Source organism: Manis javanica, chromosome 9 (assembly GCF_040802235.1).
Source record: "Manis javanica isolate MJ-LG chromosome 9, MJ_LKY, whole genome shotgun sequence".
In the NCBI taxonomy this organism is placed as follows: domain Eukaryota; kingdom Metazoa; phylum Chordata; class Mammalia; order Pholidota; family Manidae; genus Manis; species Manis javanica.
Window position 1 is genome coordinate 107,356,636 of NC_133164.1, and position 20,585 is coordinate 107,377,220.

The 20,585-nt window shown below is 38.2% G+C and overlaps 1 protein-coding gene across 2 annotated transcripts in view; it reads left to right on the forward strand.

The window, feature by feature from the left end:
* MUC22 (mucin 22) overlaps positions 1-20,585 on the forward strand; it is a 63,357-nt gene that overhangs the window by 23,711 nt on the left and 19,061 nt on the right. Inside the window, exon 1 of one of the 2 annotated variants that reach the window (XM_073213090.1) lies at positions 11,643-11,780. The exons of the other annotated variant lie outside the window; for it this stretch is intronic. The gene's annotated coding sequence lies outside the window, so the exon portion shown is untranslated. Of the gene's footprint in view, positions 1-11,642; positions 11,781-20,585 lie in introns of those variants that run through there. 2 annotated transcript variants of the gene reach the window in all.

Sequence of the window (20,585 nt, forward strand, 5' to 3'; positions counted from 1 at the left end):
CTTATTAAATCCATAACAATTTTTTATGATAAAAGTTTTTAGTTCTATTCCTCAAGGGAGGAACAACCTAAGACAGGCACAGTCGCAGGGGGGCCATCAGGTGAGAAATTGGGGATCAACAGAGGTGAGGCTTAGAACCTCACCCCCCCTGTTTTGAGAGAAATCCTCTGCATCCGTGGATGTTTTGTTGCCCTTGTCTAGCTTGGATTAATACTTAGTCTATAGGCACAGACCTGATCATCTACATTTGCCCTTCTTACAGCACTAAACTATGTTTTCTACCTTTATCTTGCATCTACCTGCCACTTCAGCATTTTATTAAAAAAAAAATAATAATAAGGGAGAAATGTGGGATTCACATATAAATCAATGTAAAAATCAAATGAATAATCATATTTGACCTGATTGTTTATAGTTCATGATGCGTGATCAAAACCGAAAGTTTCTGTGATGAATGCCCTTGTACTGTTCACCATGTAAGAACTTATTCACTATGTAAGAACTTGTTCACCATGTAAGAACTTGTTCATTATGCTTCAGAAGATTGGAGACTGTTGAGAATTAGGCTTGGGGTTGATTAATGATTGTGCATTGAGTCCCCTATACAGAATTTTATTGTTGTTAACAACCATTTGATCAATAAATATGAGAGATGCCCTCTCAAAAAAAAAAGTTTTTAGTTCTTTTTATAATATAGTTAATTTATATAGTAGAATTTAATAGCCTAAATTCTACAGTGTAAATCAATGCAAAATTTTCCCCTTTCCTGGCTTTGGGAAATGTTCTTTTGGTTGACTTTTACAACTTCAGGTTTATTTGGTCTGTGATTGTAACAGCTAAATGTGCATTAATGGTCCTTGTTCCCAGACCAATGTGAGAGACACATTATATTGAAAAAATAGTGCAAAACAGTATAGGTTACATGTATGATGACAGGAACTGACAGCAAGAACTACTGAAACTTAGAGAAGGGAGAGCTCAGTATGTATTCAGAGTAGTCAGGAGAAACATAATAGGAAAAAAACCTGAGTTAAAGATAGAAAGGTCTTGGAAGTAGCTTTAGTGAGGATTAAGTGAGTTGGAGGGAAGAATAGATTCCAGATGGAGAGCATGAGTATCTTGTGAATTTATGATCCATCTCCCAGGAAGAGGTGTTTTTGAAAAAATTATTCTTGTGAGGAGAGTGAGAGGAAAGGGAGCGTAGGTGTGAAGTGTAGGGAACATATATGTAGGCTGCCTGTGGGCAAAGCTTTTAGATCTCAGTGGTTTCTTCCTCAGTAATCCAGTGGATGAACAGCTATTCTCTGTCCATGTCTGTCATTCATGATCTCTTACCTTGTATCTTCAGAGATTTGCTCTTCAGATCAAGTTGAGGAGAGCCTTTGTAGATTGTGAGACCAAGTGTGGGTAAAATTGCAAAAGTTCCAGAATCTCACCTGGCCTTAGTGCATCTCCATATCAGTAGGTGAATACAGGGGAGGCAGAGAGAAAACACTTACATGGACCAGAGAAGTTTGGTGGGGTCCTTTTGCAACTGAGTCACAAGAGACATGGGTGAGCAGAAGTAGACAATTGCTTGTAGGCAATAAACGGATTTCTCACACTTTATTTCTCCCTATGACTAATTTCAGCTTCAAAGGTTATTTGCCCCAGGTGGGAACATATTTTCCCCCCTAGAGTTACACCCAGACAGATATGCTACCAGGAAAAATGTTCTTTTTATTCTGCAGTGAGCTCCTTGCACTTAAGATTTACACAGGTGTGGTATAAATTGTTCTTTGAATTAAACTAAGTAAACTAAGGTAGGATTATAGGAGTATGAATTCCTTGTTTGTTTTGTTCATTGTTGAAGGGCTGTATTGCTTTATAAAAATGGAGTGATTTTCCAGGGATCCGGGCGATGATGCGGTTGTGGCTGCATCCAGCCCACCGTCTCCTGGACTTGCCATTGGAATGAGGAGGGAGATGTCTAGGCTGGCATGTGCATACAGTGAGACAACAAATTTGACCGGATCTGTACTGTTGGAACTCCACCAGGAGTTGGGAGGGGTGCAAGTTGTAGAGCTCCAAAATCTTATGACTATAGACTATCTACGGTTAAAAGAACATATGGGATGTGAACAGATCCCAGAAATGGGTTGCTTTAATTTGTCTGATTTCTCTCAGACTGTTCAAGTACAGTTGGACAATATACATCATATCATAGACATATCATATCATAGGGTGCCTAAATGGTTTTCTTGGCTTCACTGGAGATGGATGGTAAATATAGATTTGCTTTGTTTATGTCACCGTATTCCTATTATGTTAATATGTGAGTGCAAGTTAGTTAGTAGTTTAAAACCTATACATGCTTAAGTTATTCTACAAGAAGATATGTCAAAGAAATAATCAATCCTCCCATGTTTTCTTCCATATGCTACCTCTATAGCTTTTCTTCTTCCTTCCTAATTACAACCCTTAAATAGAATTCGTGCCCCATATCGAATTTACCGAGTATCATAATTCCTCCTGATGGTAAAGATACCTCGAGACAAGTGCTGGGCAAAGAAGCCACAGGGCATAAATCTTCAAAGAAGTAAAAAGCTAATCTTTTCAAACAATATGACTTCTCTCTCACTTACCAACTTTACATTTCTCTGTATGGCCCCAGAAGATGACTGGTTAGCCAGAGACGGGTAAGATTCCTCAAGAGAAGAACAACCTAAGACAGGCACAGTCGCAGGGGGCCCATCAGGTGAGAAATTGGGGATCAACAGAGGTGAGACTTAGAACCTCACCCCCCCCTGTTTTGAGAGAAATCTTCTGCATCTGTGGATGTTTTTTTTTTTGTTTTTTTTTTTGAGAGGGCATCTCTCATGTTTATTGATCAAATGGTTGTTAACAACAATAAAATTCAGTATAGGGGGGTCAATGCTCAATGTACAATCATTAATCCATCTCAAGCCTAACTCTCGTCAGTCTCCAATCTTCTGAAGCATAACGAACAAGTTCTTACTTGGTGAACAAATTCTTACATAGTGAATAAGTTCTTACATGGTGAACTGTCGCGACCCTTCAAGGACCGAAGCAACACGCCCAAGGTCTTGATTCTTCTCTAGGCTTTATTGTCTAATCTCTCACTCTGGTTACAGCAGTTGTTGGGAAGCTCTCCTCCCTCCCGGCGGGCTCCCTTATATTCAGTCACCCAACCAATCCGGGACAGTATCATGCGTGACCTTTAAGCGGATAGGTGTCACGCGCCACTCTAAGCGGGCAGCACGAGCTGTGCACGGGTACGGAAGTCTGCTGGGCCAATCCCCAACAGGGAAGAGGGGAAAGGGTGGTGAGCAGGAAATGGGCGCCATCTTCTCCAGCTGGTGATGAGGCTAAAATACCAGGTCTTAGAACTACCACTGGGCAAGGGAGCTGCGGTGGATCAGCCCTGGGACCGAGCCCTGGCCAGGGGCCCGGCCCTCACAGTGAACAGTACAAGGGCAGTCATCACAGAAACTTTTGGTTTTGATCATGCATTATGAACTATAAACAATCAGGTCAAATATGAATATTCATTTGATTTTTATACTTGATTTATATGTTGATCCCACATTTCTCCCTTTATTATTATTATTATTATTATTATTATTTTTTTTTTTTTATTTTTATTTATATATATATTTTTTGAGAGGGCATCTCTCATATTTATTGATCAAATGGTTGTTAACAACAATAAAATTCAGTATAGGGGGGTCAACGCTCAATGTACAATCATTAATCCATCTCAAGCCTAATTCTCGTCAGTCTCCAATCTTCTGAAGATTAACGAACAAGTTCTTACATGGTGAACGAATTCTTACATAGTGAATAAATTCTTACATGGTGAACAGTACAAGGGCATTCATCACAGAAACTTTCGGTTTTGATCATGCATTATGACCTATAAACAATCAGGTCAAATATGAATATTCGTTTGATTTTTGTACTTGATTTATATGTTGATCCCACATTTCTCCTATTATTATTATTATTTTTATTTTTAATAAAATGCTGAAGTGGTAGGTAGATGCAAGATAAAGGTAGAAAACATAGTTTAGTGCTGTAAGAGGGCAAATGTAGATGATCAGATGATCAAGTGTGTGCCTATGGACTAAGTATTAATCCAGGCTAGACGAGGGCAGCAAGACATCCTCCGTGGATGTTTTAATGCTCTTTTCTGGCTTGGATTAACACATAGTCTACAGGCACACACCTGATCATCTACAATTGCTCTCTTACAACACTAAACTATGTTTTCTACCTTTATCTTACATCTACCTACCACTTCAGCATTTTATTAAAAATAAAAATAATAATAATAGTAGGAGAAATGGGGGATCAACATATAGATCAAGTACAAAAATCAAACGAATATTCATATTTGACCTGATTGTTTATAGGTCATATTGCATGATCAAAACCGAAAGTTTCTGTGATGACTGCCCTTGTACTGTTCACCATGTAAGAATTTATTCACTATGTAAGAATTCGTTCACCATGTAAGAACTTGTTCGTTATGCTTCAGAAGATTGGAGACTGACGAGAATTAGGCTTGAGATGGATTAATGATTGTACATTGAGCGTTGACCCCCCTATACTGAATTTTATTGTTGTTAACAACCATTTGATCAATAAATATGAGAGATGCCCTCTCAAAAAAAAAAAATAAATAAAATAAAATAAAAAAATAAAAAAAATAATAATAATAAAGGGAGAAATGTGGGATCCACATATAAATCAAGTATAAAAATCAAACAAATATTCATATTTGACCTGATTGTTTATAGGTCATAATGCGTGATCAAAACCGAAAGTTTCTGTGATGAATGCCCTTGTACTGTTCACCATGTAAGAATTTATTCACTATGCAAGAATTCGTTCACCATGTAAGAACTTGTTCGTTATGCTTCAGAAGATTGGAGACTGACGAGAATTAGGCTTGAGATGGATTAATGATTGTGCATTGAGCATTGACCCCCCCTATACAGAATTTTATTGTTGTTAACAACCATTTGATCAATAAATATGAGAGATGCCCTCTCAAAAATAAAAAAATAAAAATAAATAAATAAACAAATAAAAAACAAACAAAAAAAACAAAAAAATTAAAATCCTTATAATAAAATAGGACTACACCAAAAAAAAAATGGAGTGATTTTCAAAGAATATAAAATTATATAAATTGAGAGGGATCAAGAAGTATCTTATCTGTGGCCAAGTTCTAAATGAAAGTTCATCTTTTATATGGTACAATATAAACAAAAGCTTGTTCTTCTGACAGTTATTACTTGGAGTGTAGCTTCTACTCCAATTATACAGAAATTCAAACTCCCTTTGGAAGATAATAACATCTTGGTGCTTGATGTTATTTTATTTTGAAGAACTAAATGTTTTTTATTTTTCACAGTTTTATTTTGAAAAAATATGCACATTAATGGATATTCATATTTTATTTGATAATGTGTATAGAATTTCATAAAATATGCAATTAAAAATCTCTAAATTATTCAAATAATGGTCTTGAAAGGTAAATGACTTTGTATCATTAAATGAGATGAATAAATATTCTGGTCTACCTTTGCTTCAAATGAATCAGCCTAGATTTTATGATGTTAGACCAGTTAGATATTAGAATGCTAAGGATATAAGCCACAAAAAGATAGTAAGAGCATATGTATTGTAGGGGAGCAAATTTGCCACCCAAAGATATGCCTTTTAGGCATATTGATTATTTTAACCTGGCTATTTTTAAGAAACTGCAGACACAAGAGAAGTTCTGAAAACAGAGTAGAAGTTACCCTTTTATAAGAGACATTAACATGTATAAGGAAAATCTTCATTTGTAAGGATGTCCCCCTCCCTGTAGCAGATAGAGGGGCAAGACTCTAAATCTCTAGAAACTGTTATTAATGGAGAAGGGAAAGACTTACATCTGCATAGCAACCTCACTCTTGTTTACTGTGCTTTTCCTTGTAACCTCCCATAACTGATTCCCCACCCCAACATCTTTTGTCTTTAGGTAAAGATGGTATTTAAAGTGATGGCTTTGGCTGTTTTAGGGAGTTACTCAATTTTCTTGGTCTTTCCCATCTATATAGGAGATATAAGTGTTAGTAAACTTATGTTTGATTTTGCTCCTGTTAATCTGTCTCATGCCAATTTACTTCTCAGACTAGTTAGAAGAATTTCGAAGGGTAGGGGAAATTTTTCCTTCCCAACAGTATTAATAATTAAGACTGTATTAATAATTAAAACTATTAATAATTAATAAAAAATTTTAAAGTAATTTTTCAGGTAACCGGCTTAAGCCATTATGAAGGTAAATTAAACAGGGTACATCTAGTTATATGGTCCAAATATCAGAACACTTCTTATGTTAAGTTTACCAAATATTCCAGTTAATCATCGTAGTTTTTCTTTGCCAAAGCAAATGCATATAAATTGAAGTTCATTAAATGAAAGAACTATTGAAAAACATATAGCAGTCAAATAAGTGTAAAATTAAAATATGACTCAGTGTAATTTTCCAAGATTTAAAGATGACTTTAGCAAAATTATAACAAGTGCCCAAATGAAAAGAAAACACTTCTGATTTTTGAACTATCTGAAGTTTATCAAGAATGAAAATTATTTCAGGTTTAATGCAATTGAATCTTGGCACCATTCTTTGGATAAAATGAGAACTGTATAAAGTTAGGGAACAATTATTTAAACTACCCATGAGTGAGCTCTAGTTATTTTATTTAATAGGAAACTTCTGTTTTGTTTTTTTTTTGGCTTGCTAAAGGAGTGCCAGAAATTATTCAGGTGTGTTCACTGAAGTAAAATGAGAAATGAGCAATAAGAGATAAGGAAACAGATAAGGAAAAATGTCTGATGTTCAGTGCACAAATATACTGGGAAAATAGTACTTCTCATTTTGCCAAGCATTTGTTGAGTTTACAATAAGTAGTAGAATAAAAGACCTGTGAAGAAGGGCACTCATATCTTATGAAAATTAAAGCATTGAGGTCCCATTATATACTTATTCATCGTGCATTTTCCTGTACTTAAAAAAATAAAAATTGTACATATTTGAGGTATATAATATAATGTTTTGATACACGTTGACCTTTGAACAACATGGGTTTGAGCTGTGCAGCTTCACCCTACACAGATTTTTGCAATGCATATACTGGAAAATTTTTTGGAGATTTGCAACAACTTGAAAAACCTTTGTCTTTTCTCTAGCTTACTTTATTGTAAGAATATAGTATATAATTCATTTAACATGCAAAATATGTGTTCCTTGATTGTTTTAAGATATCAGTAAGACTTCCAGCCAACAGTGGACCATTAGTTAAGTTTTAGGGTAGTCAAAAGTTATCGTAGGTGACTGTGTGGGGTATTGATGCCCTTATCCCCAACATTGTCCAAGGATCAGCTGTGCATACACCTAGTGAAATGGTTACTACAGTCAAGCTAATTAACATATCCATCTCCTTACATAGTTACCTTTTTTTTTTTGTGGTGAGAGCACCTGAGATCTACTCTCTTAGCAAATTTCTAGTATATAATACAATATTATTAACTACAGTCATGCTGTATGTTAGCTCTCTAGACTATATTTTCATCCTGAATAACTGCGACTTTGTGGTCTTTGGTAAACATCTCTCCACTTCCCCCATCTCCCTACTCCAGGGAATCATCTTTCAACTACTGTTTCTGTGAATTTGGTTTTTTTTTTTTTAGATTTCACATATAAGCCAGGTAATGCAGCATTTTTCTGTGTCTGGCTTATTTCACTTAGCGTACTATTTTCAAGTTTCATCCATGTTTTCACAAGCAGCAGGATTTCCTTCTTTTTAATGACTGAATAATATTCCATTGTATGTATATATCATATGTTCTTTTTCCTTTCATCCACTGATGGACACCTAGGTTGTTTCCATATCTTGGCTGTTGTGCATAATGCTGCAGTGAACATGAGTCACAGCTCTCTCTTCAAGGTACTGGTTTCCTTTCTAGGGCTTAGTAATTAAACATTTGTTTGTGTGTGCTTTTGCTAAGCTCAAAGCTCCCTAAGAGAAAAGACTGGATATCTGGTCCTTTACTTAGTTCCAAAGACTCAGCATAGTGGCTGACACCTACTAGAGCATAGCATAGTCATTGCATGAATGAATCATGCAAATAAAATGAAAAACTGATTCCACAGGAAAAGTTAAAAGAGGATGTTTGATTATTTTAGTCATTAAGAAAACACTAAGCAAAGATTTTGTGGAGGTGAATGAAGACCACCATATAAGAACAGACACAGGCTCTTCATTCAGAACTTACAACCACCATCACGTGTGTTTGGAAGAGACTCAGAGGAGGCAGGGGAGTGGGAAAGCTACAGTGGAGCAAAGGGAAGGCTTCAGGCGTGCCCGGCTGGAGGTTGTTGGTGTGAGGAAGCTGGGGGTGCTTGACTAGAAGCAGGACATCCTATGTAGTTGGTTTGGCGAGCATAAATGCCTTTCCCTGGTTGTCCTGAGTTGGAAGAGGGAGCAAAAATTAGGAAAGCTGTCAGTCATTGACCAAGTCCTGACCATTCTAGGCTGAGTGTGGTTTGGCTCTCCTGAGTGGCTGCTGCTGGAAGTGGTGAATCTGAAGTCTGTTGTCATATGTAGTCTATCCGTGGTCCATTCGCATATTCAGTCACTTAGTTTAGTGTTCCTCAAGTATGTGACAATTTGAGAGCCTCATTTGATTTTTCCCCCAAATTTTATCCCTGATACCAGGTATATTTGTGGGATGGTGAGGAGTGGGAGCAGGAGAAGGCTGACGTCCTTTCTCTCTTCCACCCAAGACTGTGTCATCAGTGCAATATCCGTGAGCCACACATAGCTGGTGGGCCTCGGAAATGTAGCTAGTCTGATAAGATGTGTTTTAAGTATAAAATGTATCCCAAATGTCCAAGACTTCATCTGAATGCAAGCTATCTCATTACCAATTTTTAAAATATTTATTAAATGTTCAAATGATAATGTTCTGGATATATTAGGTTAAAAACATATCATTTAAATTAATTTCACTCTTCTTTTTAAAAAATGTGATTATTAGAAAATCTTAGATTATGTATACAGCTTGGATTATATTTCTACTGGACAGTGCTGGCCCAAGGTAACCTTTTTGTGTATAAATTTCCTCTTCAATAAAATAAAGCAAATAATTTCTAGAGCATGTTCTCTTTTCATGGCCTCCTTTTAAAGGTATTTGAAAAAGTCTGTAAACAATTTGTACATTCATTCATTTATCAAAATATATTGTGTGTTTACTATGTCCCAGACAGTAAGCTAGGGGTTGCTCACTCTTGAATAATTTCCAGTCCTTGCCTTGACAACTTGGGGAAAAACAGACATAAATGGTGATTTCTTTGGTAGGCATACAAACTACTTAAACCCAAGAATATTTCATGAGAAAGTCATCTTGCAGCCCTGTTCTCACAATTATTTATCAATGGTGTAATAATTTAACTTCTGTAAGAAAAGTAAAGCCAACACTAAAAGTATCTGAAAATTCATCTCAGGAGGACGCTTCTTTGTATGTTTTCAAGAACCAAGACCCATTTCAGTTCTTGTTTTTTTCCCCCTACTTACAGGCTGCATGACCTTGATAAGCCCCTGAACCCTATGGGAATCACAATCTCTGGCCCCATAAACTGGGTTTACCTCCTGAGATTGCTCTGAGGCTCAAACAAGATAATATGTGTGAAACATCAATATAAATGTGAAGGATAATTATGGTTATTATTAGAAACAATTATGGTTGTTAAGTTAAAATGAAGGTACTGGGAAAAGAGTAGTTCGGGGACACACAAAATAATTTTTAGCTTATATGGATTCTAATAGAACTGAAGAAGCCAAATAAAGAATCATAAACATGCAAATCATAATACGTGATAATAATATCTAACTCTTTACATGCTTCTAAATCATTTTTTGAAAACTGCCTTGAAGGACTGAAGTGAACCAATGGATGACAGAAAGCTCTCAGGCAGAAACTACTTCAGGGCTGCATTTTTAATTAAAGGTGTGGCCTAAGGCCTTATTCTTCACAGTAGTCAAAATGAAAAAGAGAAAATCAGTGCTCTTTGTTAACTCTAGTGGTCTTTTGATAAATTTTTGTTATTCTCTTCATCTAGACATTTAAAATAATAACATCCTTAACTGTAACACTCTATTACAGAAAGGGTAGATATAAATGACTAGCCCAAGGCTATGTAAAGGGAATAGCCTCCTTCTAGGCCTACATAGGTCCATATGGTAGCTCCAAGGTATGTGTGGCTATTGAACACTTGATAAGTGGCTGGTCTGAATTGTATGTGTTCAAAGTGTAAAATACACAGCAGATTTTGAAGATTTAATAGGAAAAAGAAGAATGAAAAATTTTTCATTAGTCATTTTTTATATTGACTACATTTTGAAATACTATTTTTGGATATATAAAAATTTCACTTTTATGTCTTCTTTTTTGAATGTGGCTTCAGGAGAATTTTAAATTGTATATATGCCTCACATTTAATGCTCATGGTATATTTCTATAGAAGAGTGCTCTCTAAGAACCTTCCTAAGGTGTTCTTAAAAGCTCTAGCCCTTGTCTGGATGGATTTGGGGATCCATTCCCTCTCCCTACATCCATCCTTCCCATCCTTTCTTCTAGAAGGCACTAAGCTGCCAAAGTAGAGATTAAGTTGATTACCTGGAGAATAAGACCCCCAACATTCTTTTTTCCTTTCTATACAGGTTTTCTTCACTCTGTCTTTTACCACCTGGTTGGAGAGGAGGTACATTTTGGTTAGAAATGACTTGGGCAGAGTTCCTATAAAAATTCCTTCAGTTGACAAATAGTTGGAAACCATAAGATAGCTTCTCTTTGCCAGACAATAACTTTCAGTTCATTTTGAGGTGATTTGTCTGATCTTATGTACATTAAACACTATTTATTAGTACCTTTAAGGGACTAATTTTCTCTTCCACTAGACATACCTCTTAAGTACCTCATCTGATCACAAATCTGCATGGGCGAAGAAGTCTCATGACAGGAACAGATTAAGAAACCTTTTTCTTCCTGTGTGTTCCCCCTATTCCTTTGCTAGGAAAAAGTAATGAAAGTCAAAGAGGAGCAGTGATTTATGGGATCATGTTTAAAAGTCAACAGAAGGAAGAAGGATGCTCAAGATTATTTAGAATTCCTAAAAGTGAAATTCTCAATTTACAGGGTTTTGTGTATATAGTGTGCTAGGAACAGTGGTAGGCACCGATAATACAGACAAAAATTCCTTCTGTCATTCACCTTATATGCTAATGTGAGAAGGCAGGCAATGAACAAACTGTTGAAATATAATTTTCAAGAGGGCCATATAATGACTTACTTGCAACTATAAAGTTGACATGTGTCAAAGATTGTATTTAACTCATCAATTGATGAAGGAATGAGTAATGTTAAAATAACTTTAAAGATCACTCAAGAATTCAGGTATTTATAGCCAATGTTAGGACAAGTTTGCTGGATTAGATAGAAAACTGGTTAGTGATCAATAGGGACACAAATTATATAAACTTATTTTTTCTGTTCTGCCAATATAGAAGTTACTTGCATCTTTACTAGACAAAAATCTTCATGCTGACCTCTTCTTCTACAAAAGTTTTAAAAAGCCTGTGCAGTCGAGAAGTAAATCCTGGCACTGCATTCAAAGAACACCAGAAATCTTTTGTCTATTTCCAAGTTTTGGACAATTTCCTGATGTAAGTAACTAAGTACAATATATAGTATTTTGAATGGTGGTAATTGCTTTAGAAAAAAGTAAAAGCAAATAAGGAGATGAAGCATGTGTGTGTATGTGTTCATGTGCTCAATTTTAAATTGGAAGGGCAGAGGAGACCTCCCTGAGAAATTCACATACAAATGAAGATCTGAAGGAAGTGAGAAAGTAGTAAATATATGTGGTGGAAAAGGATACCAAGGTAGATGGAAAAGTAAGTACAACATCCCTGAGATGGGAATGTGACTGGCATGGTGTCAGAGAAGGCCAGTGTGGATGGAGTGGAGTGAGTGTCTGGAAAGGCTGTAGTAACTGATGTCAGAGAATTTATGGTACGGGGTGAGCCAGATCCCGCAGAGCCTTCTTGGTAATTATGTTGTTTAACATGGCCCTCAAGCGCAGAGCTCAAGTGCTGTTTAGTGTCCTTGAACCCAGGAAAGCTGTGATAGGCCATATGGAGGGAACACATGTGTTAGATAAGCATTATTTTGGCATGAATGATACTGCTGTCAGCCATAAATTTTATGTTAATGAATCAACAATATATATTAAGATGTCTTTAAGCAGAAACACACACAGAGCAAGGTTACATGTTAATCAGTTCATGAAAATGTACCTAGAGGCTTGCATAAGTAGAATCCTTTTTTCTTCTGGGAGCAGCAGTTCAGTATTTACTAATCAGTGTTTGCAGTTATTTTATAGAACATAACTACTGCAAGAAACAAGAATTGACTGTACGTGTTTTTTTAAATCTCCAGGGTCTGAATAATGTAAATCTCAATGTATGTTTATTTAGTGGAATCCTCACTAGCTACTGAGTATTTGCTAAGTCAATGAGAGCTAAGGATGTGGAACAAGGTGCAGAAACAGGAAGAATTCTGGTAGGCTGCAGCCTGGGGATCTGTGTGTTGGCCAGGGCGACCACTGCCTGTGCAGAGCCAGGTACAACCAGCTGGGTGAGTCCTCCCCTGTGAGGCAAGAAGCCAGCTGCGAACACAGCAAGGACCGTGGTAGTAAGGAATAAGTCTGGAATAAAGACACTGGGCTCCTAGCTGGGCTCTGCCAGTCTTTCAATGTGTAATTTAGGGAAAATAATTTTACCTCCCTTTATCTCAGTTTTCTTATATGCAAAATGGGGCAAGTGGGCTAGTTTACTGTTTAAGGCCCATTGAACATGGAATATAAAAAAGAGGGAGTTAGCACTTCCTGAGAAATAACAAAATCTTAACCCCTGCATTATATTCTTTCCATGATGTCCAAATGCAGAAATACAAATAACCACAGATGTTTCAGTGTATGAATTCTGCCTTCAACTGAATGCCACCTGTTCAGACAGTCTCACTGACAGTTCTGTAGAGCATGTGTTCTGACCATGCCTTTTGATACAAGAAAGAACCGCTTCTGGAGACCTCTTGGTAAGATCAGCTTGAAGTTTGCAGTTCAGGTCAAATGAAATGTTTTTGAAACTCAGTATGTATTCCCCAAACAGCAATAAATCACTCAGAAAGTTATGTGCTCATTTGCACATGGCTTCAAATTACTGATTTAGCCAGCTGAGGGCACGCAGTATGGTTTTTTCAGCATATGATTTTTTTTTTATTTCTGGTGTTCTGATCATCCAGTAATTAGTGGATACAGATGAAATTACAAGCTGCTGCCATTGCCTCAAATGGTCAGGTTTTCAGGATGCCAACTCCCAGCTCCTCTGGAGTTGACATAAATATTATGGAAGCAAAAAATTATAGTCATTTGCAGGGAAATCATGTGTTTAATTGCCAAGTGAAGCAGAGGAAAAATAGCAGAAGCACACATCATGTATCAGTTAATGTGAGTGCATTATTGCATGTTGCAAAGGGGTCTAAAAGGACTTTTCAATAGCAAAATGAAAACAAAACTATTCTAAAAAATGCCATCTGTGAAGCCCCCAGATATGTCTGACTGGCTCATTTCCTTTCAAAAATAGTCCTTGCATTCCAAAAGCTGTTAATAATGAATGGAAATAACCACAAAGTAAAAATGGACCATGGCTGATGGAGTGGGACTTAATGTAAGGAGTTGCTGTTGGAATAAACATGGAGAGGAATATTCCACAGACACATTTTGTGCAGATATCTCAATGTTTGCTGCAGGTGGCACTTTAACACAACATAAATTAACTCCTCCAAAATCATGAGTAATCAGAGAAGAAGGCAAATTAAAACAATAAACTAACCCTTATGTCACAGATTCCCAAACCTAGCTGTGCATTAGAATCACCTAGAAAGGTTTTTAAAAACCCAACACCCAGGTCCTACCCTAAGAGATTCAGATCTAACATTTCTGGGTGGGATTCGGGCACTGATTTTATTTAAAAGTCCCTAAGTTGTTTCTCCAGGTATTACAGAGCCAGAATTGGAGGCCTCTGGCACGGACATAAAGCACGCACTGGATTGAGTACTCGCAGGGATGGCTGTAATTCTGGAGACTCTGGCACTGTTTGCTCAAATTAAGGACATTCAAATCTATACCTCAGCAGTTCTGCCCCTAGGTGCATACATGCCAAAGAAGTTTTTCATTGGCTCCATCAAAGGACTTGTACAAGGTGTTGATTGAAACATTATTTGTAATGACTGGAAGCTGGAAACAGTTTGATAAGCACTTGGGCGAGTAAATGGTTCAGGTGGCTGCACAGACAGCGGTTAGGTTAATGTACTGAGTACACTATCAGCAGGTCCTAAAGCATGGGGAAACAGCAAGAATCTAAAACAGTCATACTCATTTTGCAAAACCTTCATAAAAACATTAAAATCTGTAAGGTAGAAGAGAATGGAGGGACATAAGGGTGAATAAAGTAAGGGCAGAATCATGCAAGGATCAATGTTAATACTGTGCAGTGAACTAAGGAATAAGATTCACCCAGCCCTCTGCACCTGCATTAAAGAAGAGGAGTAAAATAAATGTGTGGGGACAGCAGTGAGTAGGCAGGAGGGCAAAGGGAGTGAGAAGGGAGCACGCAAGGAGATCTGACCTCAAGACAGTCTGGTTTGAGGCTAAACACAGGATGAAGACTTGGAAGAAGACAAGAAGTAGGAGTGAGCTAGTTCATGTCAGAGTTCATTTGTGCATAATTAAAGGCTCTGACCCCAGTCCCTAAGGTGGAATCAGGTGGAAGGAAACTCAAAGAAGCTGAGGCTTTTGGGGAAGCCTCCATAGGTGGGCCTTCACTAACAGGTCACTTTTGGATAGATAGGAAAGGAAGGACATCCCAAGCAGTGCAAAGGAACAACACGAGGGAAGGAACTTAAGTGGGAGAACGAAGTGGTGGTCTCCCTGCACTGAGGACATGGCTGGACTTGGCCCAAAGAGACAGGTTACGCATGGGTGAGGGGGGAGGTCATTAAAGTGCACCTGAACAGATGAGAAGGGACCACTGGGCTTTGGAAGCCAGACAAGAGAAGGCAGAGCTCGGTCATTGGGAAACAGAAAACTGTTGATGAAGGTGGACCATGAAGAAGTCTGTGTAATAGAGTTTGATTAAGTAGCAATTATATTAACTGGATGGGTGTAGACTGTCAGCAGGGAGTATCTGGAGGCTGCTTCAGGAAATCCAGAATGAAATGAAGTGAAATCATGAGCTAGGGTGCAGGCAGGGGGAATGGCAGGAAGGGGCCATTGTATAGGATCTGGTGAATTCACTAGATGTAAAGAATCATTAAAGTTGTTGCCAGTGTTTCAGGAATTTGGGACATTATTTTAATATGAAAGTTGGATGTCATTTAATATGAATTATGCTACTTAAAAATATGAGGCAGCATAGTATAGTGGTTAAGAGAAAAGACTCTGAAACTAAACTACTTGGGTGTATATTTTGACTCTACCACTTCCTGCCTGTGTAACCTCTACTAGCTGCTTAACCTTTCTCTGTCTCAGAAATGGAGCCTTGTCTGTAAAATCAGGAAAGTGTCTCCTAGAATTGTTCTGAGAATTAAATGAGCTAATGTTTGTAAAGTGCTTAAAACATTTGCCTGGCACTCAGTAATATGTAAGTGTTCATTAAGTAAATATTAATAAATGACGAGGTCTGGGATACAGAAGCCTTTTCTTCCTATTTAACAAATGGTGCTGGAGGGCTTCCCTTATGGAGAGCTGTCATCCCTAAGCATCGTGGTGTGGGGTATGGTTTGTGGACTCCATTTTGGGTCTAGGACCAGGAAGCCACTAAGAGACAGAGTCCTATTTCTAGGACCTACAGCCTGAACACCCAAACCTGTGGTCATTCTTGGCTGGATTTTCTTCTCTCCATAGCTTCTCCCTTAATCCCTGGAGCAAGCTCTTTTTGTGTGGCTGTCCTAGATTTTATGGCAAGCATACCTGGAGAAAGTGTTCAGCTCTGCCGCTAAGACACAAGGCATCTCCGGTCACTGGGAACCGGGAGGCCCCAGGTGCTTAGGCCTGACTCTGGGGGTGGTGCCGACTTTGGGAGAGGTGGCACCAGCACTGTGCCTACACTCAGAGAAGGGAAGGAATGATCCAAGGTTATTCGGCACTGTGCTTGCAGAGGAACACTTTCTAATTTTAATTGTATTAATTCTCACATGTTGTTTAAGCCTGAATCATTATTATCAAAAATGGAAGAGGAAAAAAAAACTTCCTCCATTCCACTTTCTGGCCTTGTGGATATCAGCTATTTATACTTTCGCTTCATCTTTACTAGTTTACAATTTTTTTCTTTTAAGATAAGAGATAAAGGTGAAAAACTTAATTTTCCACCATCCATTTCCTTCAGGAGCTTACATCTGAGGCAGAAAGAAAAATACAAAGATAATCACAAATCACTGATAAAAGAGCCATTTAGAGACAGAACTGTGGGCGATGGAGCAAGCAGACAGCCCGGGAAGCTCTGCCTGAGGCCATGTGGAAAGACCGCACCTGAGGGGCGGCAGTCAAGCTGGATTTTGAAAGGTAGAAATTTACTAGAGTAAAACAGGCCCAGTTACTCACTGGTTGTGTGACGTTGGGCAAATTGCTTACACCTCAGAAGCTTGTTTCCTTACAAGTGAAATGGAGTCACTAGTAATTGCCTGCTGGTGAATGTAGTTGTGATGATTAAATGATAAAATGTTTATGGAGTACTTGGCATAGGCCTGGCATGGAATAAAGCTTAATTGTTGAATGCATGAATGAATGAATGAATGTGCTGTATAGGTGCAGTCCTGAAAGGTCATGGCAAAGCTGGTAATACAGGGTCACTGCCTAATTATTGTCTAGTTAATTGACTCTTACCCAGTACTCTTTAATTTAAAAATAATTAAATCATGAAGAATCCCTTACATTTATCCCTTCACTTAAAGGCAAAAATTAAAGAGTGCTAAGATTCTTTGTTGTTTTGTGTTCAAATCCTTCTTTATTTTATGAATGAACACTGGGATTTTGCCCTGATCAATTTTGGTGCAGTTTTGGGTGTTGTAGTCAGTGGGTCTCAATTAATTTCTGGAAGCTATTCAGTGTGAGCTGCAGAACTCTACTTGCTTTAAAAGCAAGAGCTAGTTGGGAAGGATTTGTTCGCTGAGAGAGAATAACTATCAGAGTTTTACCCCCAGAGGTTCTGCTAAGAAATGAATTATGAGTGACCCAGCCACAGACCTACACAGTAGAGAGTGAGTCTCAGGTTCACATTGCTGGTGTTCAAGTTCCAAATCTGCAACGTAGTTGCTGTGTGCCTTACATAAATTAATGAATCTGAACTTCATTTTTTTTAAACGTGTAAAACGTGTTGCAGGCATGTGGAATTTTTCTCTGTGCTTTTTCTATAAATACTTCCTGAGGATCTACCATGTGTAAAGCACTGTGCCATGTGCTGAGGATGCAGTGATGATAAACTGCACCGTCTCCATCCTCACGGAAACCTGAGTCCAAAGAAGATGATAGTAAATAAATAATCACAAAATGAATTTATAATTACCAACTTTAAAAAGTGATAAGAAAGAACACAATTCTGGGAAGATTATAAAAATAGGAGAACTAGTTTAAAATGGAGACAGATATTTAAGCAGAGCTGAAGGATGGTGTATTAGTTTTCTATGGCTGCTATAAGAAAGAGCAAAACCTTAGTGGCTTAAAACAATTTTACAGTTCTGAAGGTCAGAAGTCCAACATCAGTCTCACTGGGATAAAATCTCTATATTGGAAGGAATGTGTTCTGGGGATTTTAGGTAAGAACCTGTTTTCTGGCTTTATCCAGATTCTAGTGTCTTCTCACATTCCTTGGCTTAGGTGCCCTTCCTTCTTCAGAGCCACCAGTTGCATCTATCTGACCATTCTTTCCATAATCATTTCTTTCTTTAATTCAGTTCTGTCTCCCTCTTCCACTTTTAAGGACCCTGTGATTACACTGGGTCCACTTGGAAAATCTAGGATAATCTCCCTATTTTAAGGTTAGCTAATTAGCCATCTCACTTCCTTCTATAACCTTATATCCCCTGTGCTCTGTAACCTGACATATCCATGAGGCTCGAATGTGGACAACTTTGGTGAGTCATTATTTTACTTTCCACAAATGGATAGAAATAAACTTGCAGAAGGCTGTCAGGGGTTGGGGGTGACCTTCCAAGGAGAACACAAGTAGAGATCTTGAAGAGGCTTTCATCAAGTTCAAGAGAAAGGAGAATGTGTTTGAAGGGTGGTCAGTGAGGGGAATAGTGATGCAAGCTAAGGTTTTACAGACAGATGGGGCTAGATTTTGCCAGGGCCTTTTTTGGCTTTGTAGAAGATTGGCTCTTTTTTTCTTACATGCCTGGGGAATCTTTTAGAGTACTGAGTGGGGTGTGGCATCATGTATTTGGCATTTAAGGGTCACTTTGAATCCTTGGAAGAGAGCAGAGTAGGAAGGCTAATGATGAGGCTGCTGTTAGTAGCCAGAGAAAGAGAATCTTTAATACAGGGCCTGACAATTAGTAGGGAGTAGGAGACATGTTTGTAGTTCTTCTCCACAACCAGGCCATTCTCTGGCATCTCCCTCACAACACACATTATTTTTCAAAGGCTGTCTTCATTTATGATGTCTGACCTTACTTCTTTTTGCCAACTCCCAATATCCTTTCAGATCTGGCTCAAGATTCACACCACCAGGAAGCCTTCAGTGCCTGGCTTTATTCTACATCCATCACTCCTTTGCTCTATGCATATTTTGGATTGACATTACTCTTTGTATATTTACTGTCAGTTTTCCTCCTAATTGGGTCTACTCAGTGCTACCTTACAGCAGCATCTGTCCTGCCCAAATTCCAGAGCTACCATGACTAAGACAGCAGACCAGATAGTAAAAGCCCCAGTTTTGAGCATTAGGGTGCTGGAGTATTGCATCATCTACCATGCTTTGATGTCTAATGTTGAAGCCTTGAGATGAGGTGTAATGTCCTACTGCTGACCACTTGGAGCCCTGTTTCAGCCTGGGTGAACTGGGTTTTGCTATAGTAACAAACAGCACAGGTATTGCAATGACAACAAATGTTTATTTCCTGGTCACAGTACTTGTCCATTACCGGTCACCTATGGGCTGTGCTCCATTTATCATTGTCCTCATTCTGGGACTCAGGCTAATGGAACCTGGTTTCTTTGTGGAACATTGCCATTGACCATAGCTTATGAGTTGTCTCAGTGTTCCAGCTCTATAGTGATACACCGCTCTTCTACTCACAGTTCTGGCCAGAAGAAACCTGACTTTAAGGAAGCTAAGAAACAGAGGACAGGAAGTGCAACTCTGTCATGTATTGGAAAAGCTTGAGCTAGAACATTTGACAAATGGTACAAAGAGTATTATTCTCATTATAGTCTTGAGGTCAGTGCTCATCCCAACTTTCAGGGGGTACCCCGGGTCTGATAACCAAATCATGATAATGAAATTTACAAGTCCAAGTCCTCTCTATGACTCATTTTATGAGCCTGAGACCCTCCTGGTTTCCCCTCTGAGGTCCTGTTCTAGCAATCAGCTGTTTCTCCTGGTTCACCCAATAGGGTGGAAGCCTTGTCTTTTCCTTTTTTAGCCCCCTTTAAAGGACTTGAGTCTCGTTTATCCAGGTGCTAGAGCCCTGCTATCTGTAGGCAAGCCATGACACAGAAGGCAATGAGTGCTCAAACTCCTGATAATTCTCCAGTTGAATTGCATCTTGGGAAGCCTTGGTATTTTTGTTTGGATTCTTTCATGCTGATCATTTGCCTGAACCCCAGACAGATATGTAGTCTCCAAAGCTAGTAAGTCTTGCCTTCTGACCAGGAATTTCTAAGCCTGTGATGTAAATTCCAGCATTTTCTCCCTAGTAGGCAAGTCTGCTCCAGGCATTAACACCATGTCTTTCTCGATGCCAGTAAACAACCATGCTGCCTTGATGTATCCTGAGGCACATCACTAGAGTCTCTAGTTGTTTTCTTAATGTTTTTTCTATTCATAGAGATTAAGTTTCTAAATATATTTCCCTCTCTTCATTCCAGTTTTTCTCAGCATCTAATGTGACACAGTGAATATATTAAGTGTTTAAAAACTACTTCAGTGAATGAATGGGGAACCACAAACTTATCTTGGGATTGAGTATCACTAAATGTTTTGGTATTTCATCAGGAAAATGGGGTAATGATACTTAATTCAGGAAGGTATTTGGAGGATTAGATATGATCAGTGTGGTATGCAATGGAAGAGGCGCCTTCACAAGAAATGTCAATAATATTAATGACAAGATGTGGTTGAGTCAGAAGCCACCCAGGTAGAGAGCAGCGCCCATTTAGTGTGCCCCAATGACATTCTTCGACAAGAGAT